Source organism: Lissotriton helveticus, chromosome 3_1 (assembly GCF_964261635.1).
Source record: "Lissotriton helveticus chromosome 3_1, aLisHel1.1, whole genome shotgun sequence".
Lineage (NCBI taxonomy): Eukaryota > Metazoa > Chordata > Amphibia > Caudata > Salamandridae > Lissotriton > Lissotriton helveticus.
In genome coordinates, this window is record NC_136061.1 from 1,073,060,811 (window position 1) to 1,073,067,363 (window position 6,553).

Consider the following 6,553-nt stretch of genomic DNA (forward strand, 5'->3'; position numbering starts at 1 on the left):
ACATTCTGGAGTCAGCTCTCCTCCCACTGGGATTTGTGTCTGCCTGATGGGGGAATAATGAAGAGCCCTGCCCAGGTGTCAGCTAATATTTGCCTGTGTAAGGGTAGGCCTCTTTGAAGTTAATCAAGTTCCTGGGCACAGGTCATCCTGTTAGAGGAACAGTTCACCTCCACACAACAAAGCCTTTGTCCTGCTCTGGGAGCAGTTTTCACCCCTGATCAAGAAGACCATTCCGCTTCCAGGTGACAGGTGTAGCTCATACAAATGGGCCTCCAAAGGCTTAGGGAGGGAAAAGTTAACTTTCTAAAAGTACCTTTTTCCAAAATATTTATTATAAATCCAACTTCAACAGTAAATTGGGGGTTCTATAAATATTTCAGAAAGTCTAAGAATGAAATTTGTCGCTGCTTCCTAGCTGGAGATAAAACTATTAAATGTAGTATTATATTACTATACTTTCCTATGAAATAGCCAACCTTGCTTCTGTAAAAATAGCTTTTGATGACTTTTCACTGTAAATATACATATATCAATAAACTTTTACATGTCCTACTTTTAATACTGTGCTTCATGCCTTTTGGGCAGCAAAGTTAACTTGGGGGGGGTGACTTAAACAATATATAAAAGGAAGGTTTAGGCCCGTCAAAGTGAGATATTTTGACAGATCAAATGTACAGATTAAAACTGCACAATTACGCTAAAAATGATAGGCCTGCAGTCATCTTTACACTGTCATTGTAGTAGAGTGCACAATGGGTACTACAGTCCACTTGTGATATTTAACTTACATGCTCTGGGTATACTTTTGTACCATATACTAGGTAAGACATGAATAATTTTATTTAGTTACAATTAAAACTGTATATCTGGAAACTATCTTACTGCAAGAAAGAGACAGTAGAACATAGCATGCAGCCACACATAGCCAGACAGCTAAGAATATTACATTGAGCACCATTAAAAGCAGTTGTACTATAGGTACAAAAAACACCAATGTTGCTACATATTCAATGAAACATGCAGTGATCAAGTAATTGAAAAAGTAATAGTTTCCTGTCCTTAATTAAAATCAAATTAAATAATAGAAAAACAACAAACCATTAAAATTACACTATTTACATCAATTGTGCACATTTGAAAATGATTTCCAGTATAGTAAATATTTAGAAGAAATTTAAATAGTACTTTTATCCCACGTCTCATCCTGACATCCATTTTAATATAAAGCCTCTCAAAAACAGACGTACTTTATTATAACAAATGTTCAACTTCTTAAACACTAAGTAACATTTCTTTTAGTTTCATAAATATAACAGAAAAAACACTCCAGGTTTAATACATCATTTTATCTTGTATTTTGGTAACCATTCAGACATGGATAATATATGACGACTGTTCAGTCTTTTCATCATAGGTATAAGCTTAAGTTTTCTGATGCAGAACAGTGCAAAAAAAGATAAGGTCCTGTAGGGATACTTGATCCTCCCCACACAGCCGTCAGAGATTCAATTACTTTCATTTCAGTCTCTTTGAAGTTCTCATTTTTAGATTGCATTTTTTCACTTCCTTTGATTGAAGGTTTTCTTAAATAACCACAAGGTAGGCCTTTTTCCATGGGGCTTGTCACATGTGCATAAAGATATCCTTTTTACACAGTGTTTGGTCAAAATTATAGCATACTTACTTGGATGGCTTAGTTATACATCTTAAAGCCTATTTCAATGAATTCCTACTTTCCTTTTATTCTTATTTTATGTCCAATGAATTCAGTTTTGTATTTATCTTAGATATGTGCTTTTCCCAATTTAAATACATGGTGAACCCTGTATGTCCACACAATAGAGACCTAAGAGAACCAGAGGGAGCAGTCTAATTTAGGATTCTCGGTGCACAGACATAATATCGACTCCAAAATATCGTCTGGACAGAATATCGAGTTTTAAATATCGTTTGGAGAAAATATCGACTAGACAGAATATCGACAGCCAAAATATCGTTTTTAAGGTAAGTGAAGTAATATCGACTGTAAATAATATAGACAGTGAAAATATCCAAGTATATAATCTAGATAGTAAAAAATATAGTTTTTTAAATAATATTTAATTATTTATAGTGTGTTTATGTTATAATATGTGTGAAAAGTGTCAATTAATTTTATTATTTTTTTAAATTAATTATTTTTTTAATTATTGTGTAATTTAATTCTGTAGCGGGTTGTGGGTTTATAGGGGAATAGGGTGGGAAGTAATTTAATTATAATTAATTAAATATGTAAATTTATTAATTGGTAGTAATAATTAATTAATTGGTAATTAAATAATATATGTTAATTATTTAAAATTTAATTGGTAATTCATTTTATTTAATTGATTAATTGCTAATTATGTCAATTAAAATAATTTATTTTCTCTAGCGGGTTGTGGGTTTATAGGGGAATAGGGTGGGAAGTAATTTAATTATAATTAATTAAATATGTAAATTTATTAATTGGTAGTAATAATTAATTAATTGGTAATTAAATAATATATGTTAATTATTTAAAATTTAATTGGTAATTAATTTTATTTAATTGATTAATTGCTAATTATGTCAATTAAAATAATTTATTTTCTCTAGCGGGTTGTGGGTTTATAGGGGAATAGGGTGGGAAGTAATTTAATTATAATTAATTAAATATGTAAATTTATTAATTGGTAGTAATAATTAATTAATTGGTAATTAAATAATATATGTTAATTATTTAAAATTTAATTGGTAATTAATTTTATTTAATTGATTAATTGCTAATTATGTCAATTAAAATAATGTATTTTCTCTAGCGGGTTGTGGGTTTATAGGGGAATAGGGTGGGAAGTAATTTAATTATAATTAATTAAATATGTTAATTTAATAATTGGTAGTAATATTTAATTAATTGTTAATTAAAAAATGTTTGTTAATTAATTAAAATGTAATTGGTAATTAATTTTATTTAATTGATTAATTGCTAATTATGTTAAATGAAAGGGGTATTTTTAGGGTTCAGGGTCAGTTTTTAGTTTTTGGGTAAAGGGGTATTTTTAGGGTTCAGGGTCAGTTTTCAGTTTTTGGGTAAAGGGGTATTTTTAGGGTTCAGGGTCAGTTTTCAGTTTTTGGGTAAAGGGGTATTTTTAGGGTTCAGGGTCAGTTTTTAGTTTTTGGGTAAAGGGGTATTTTTAGGGTTCAGGGTCAGTTTTCAGTTTTTGGGTAAAGGGGTATTTTTAGGGTTCAGGGTCAGTTTTCAGTTTTTGGGTAAAGGGGTATTTTTAGGGTTCAGGGTCAGTTTTTAGTTTTTGGGTAAAGGGGTATTTTTAGGGTTCAGGGTCAGTTTTCAGTTTTTGGGTAAAGGGGTATTTTTAGGGTTCAGGGTCAGTTTTCAGTTTTTGGGTCAAGGGGTATTTTTAGGGTTCAGGGTCAGTTTTCAGTTTTTGGGTAAAGGGGTATTTTTAGGGTTCAGGGTCAGTTTTCAGTTTTTGGGTAAAGGGTTATTTTTAGGGTTCAGGGTCAGTTTTTAGTTTTTGGGTAAAGGGGTATTTTTAGGGTTCAGGGTCAGTTTTGGGTTTTTGGGGTACATATACAATATTGCCTATTATTTAATTAAATGTTGTTACTATATATATATGTTTTAAGAAATATGATTAAAAATATATATTTTTTTTACTTTCATTAAATATTTAATTATTAAAAGTTATTTTAAGTATTGTTAATTATATTTTAGTAATTAATTTTTTATATTAATGTAATTAAACATTGTTTTTAGTAAAGTCGATATTTTTTACAACGATATTTTTGTAAACGATATTTTGTAGTCGATATTTTTGTACTTACCTGTTTGTACATACAAACTCGATATTTTTGTAGTAGATATTTTCACCTCGATATTTTGGGTACTCGATATTGTGGTAGTCGATATTCTTTCAGTGATCCAGGATTCTCATATATATTTGAAATATTATATTTTCTGTATCCAATTCTAGTCTTAAGACATAGGTTTTGGAGCTTTGGTACAAAGCCATCCATTTCTTATAGATTGCTCATTCTACTGACTGATGTTTGACTATTGGACCACCAAGAGCCTATCTAAAGAGAGGTTCTCTTGTGTCTGTAAGGGGGTACAATTAGCCCAGCCCCACAGTGGTGCCCCTTAGCTAATACATTTAGTTTTATATAAAGTCAGCAATTCTATTATTGGTTTATCCCCTATTTTAGTGTGTCCCCCATTTACCACAACTAGCAAATTGTATACCAAGATATAAACATTTTTGCGTTTTGGCCAAACCTTCTTCCTTAATGTGGTGAGTCCTTTTTTAGGCCCGTCCTTTCCCACAGACCATGGTAAATGTTTCCCCTAGGTTAATTTTCATATCTTTATGCTCCATTTATGAGACAAAAGTGTCAACCAAAAGCTGAAGGTCATTGGTAGTTCTAGATATCATAACCGAATCTTTGGCATACAGGAGGATGAGGGTTGGAGGCTTATTAACCCATCATCAGCCTTCACTTTTAGTAATATCTCATCCACACCATTAATGCATGATGAAAACAGCAGGGGGGCAAGGACGTGAAACCTTAAAGCATGAGGTGCATTCCTCTTTTGGCCCATAGCATACTCGGGCAGTCAGGCAGGAATACAATTGTGACAAAAATGAAATAATCACAACTGGAGCACCCGTCTTTACTAATGTTGTCGACACAGATTGGCATGATTCATTAGATCACATGTGCTAGTTAGGTCTGAAAAACATAGAGGTCCCACTTTTTCAACAGTATAATGACTATTTAGAAGATATAAGTTCACACATTGTTCCATTGTACCAACATCCCTCCTGAAACCATATTGGGAACCCATAAGAATATAAGAATATGATTTTCGGGCACACGTATTTCCAACCTTTCCAAAAGTATTCTGCCCATTAGTTTGGCAGTAGAATCCTCGAGGGATATTGGGTGGTAGCACCTGGGATCTCTCATGTCCCCCTTTTTGAAGATTGGGACAATAATGCTTTCAGTCCAGGTGGCTGGGAGAAAACCACTTACAGGAGCAAACAGATAAGACTTAAAATCTTTAGGAACCCCATCAGGGCCCAGGGCTTTATGTTCTCAGATTTTCCCAAAGCAGTAGTTATCTCTTCCAGCCTTATAGGGGATAGATTAACCAACCCTATTGAGCCTACAGCAACAGGGTATCATTCTATAGCAAGTCTTCAGGGTTAAATATCCCTCCAAAATATTTTAACCAATCCTCTTGTTGTATGAGGGCCTGGACCCTGGTAGCAGCTGGGTCTTTCAGGAATGACTGATTATTAATTTTCCAAAAGAACATGTCCATAGCCTTTTTATCGGTGTCCTTGTTTCAAGGTCTCAACTTACCAGCTATTAGTGTCATTAGTTTACAGACGGCAGCTGCAATTAGACATAGGTAGATACTCCAATCATTGCAAATGTTATAATCACTAAAATATTCTTTTAGAACATTTTCTAGAATGGTAGGGCCATTCACACATAACCATCTAAGGCTGAAGCCATTATTGCAATGTATTTCTATGTGCCTTGCACATTGTGGGCCATTCCGGCAGAAGGTTATATTATAAAAAGCCATCAACATGGAATTAAGGTCACTAAAGGTGTTTCAAGTGACTGCAAAAGATTCCACCAAACATATACAATTTTCAGAAACTAAAATAGGGTCAATGAAATGTAGATATTAGTAACCCCCTATATCATACATGTGTTCTAGCAGCTCAAAAATATATTTAAAGATTATTTGATTAATAGCCTCCCCATGTGCATTATGGGGAAATGGGGCAAAGCATCCCCATTTTCTTTTAGGTAACCACACTTTTTAGCCATTGTGATATCACATTTACTTATATTAATATCCCAGCTCTCTTCCAAGTTCAACAATGACCCGAAATCCCCTACCACCCATGTTTCCTGTAGACAGACTAAATTAGATGGTTTTGTTTTATAATATCCAGCCAATCTTTATCCCCTAATTTATTCTTAACACCAGCGAGGTTCTGTGACCTAACAAATAAATTAGCACTTTCATCATTGGTATCAAACAGCATAGAGTTTTCCACTGTGTTATGGTCCAACTCTAAATTTGAAAATATCAGTTGGTTCAGGTCAGGAACAGTAGGCCCCTGGAGTCAATCCTGTTTGTCACAACTGGAAAGAGGTGCAAATCTATTAGAAGTTAAAACAGGTATATGCCTTCCAAGGTTAGGAAATGGAGTGGGCACATGTGAACAAGCATTGGGTAGAGGGAACAACTGTGCAAGACCCATGTAAACATCATGAAACATATTAGGTTTATAACACAAACGAATAGGTTCAGCCTTAATTTCCCCATGTGTATTACGTTTAAGATGGTTCCTACGATCAAGATCAATAAAAAGAGATTTGACCGCTTTAAGTGAATGGAAGTTCACAACAATACAATTGGCCTGACCAGTTCTTCTAGAAAGGTCTACCCAGTTGACCTTTCTTATCATTAATACTTCGATAGCAAAGGCGGTCGCCTCTGGTAAAA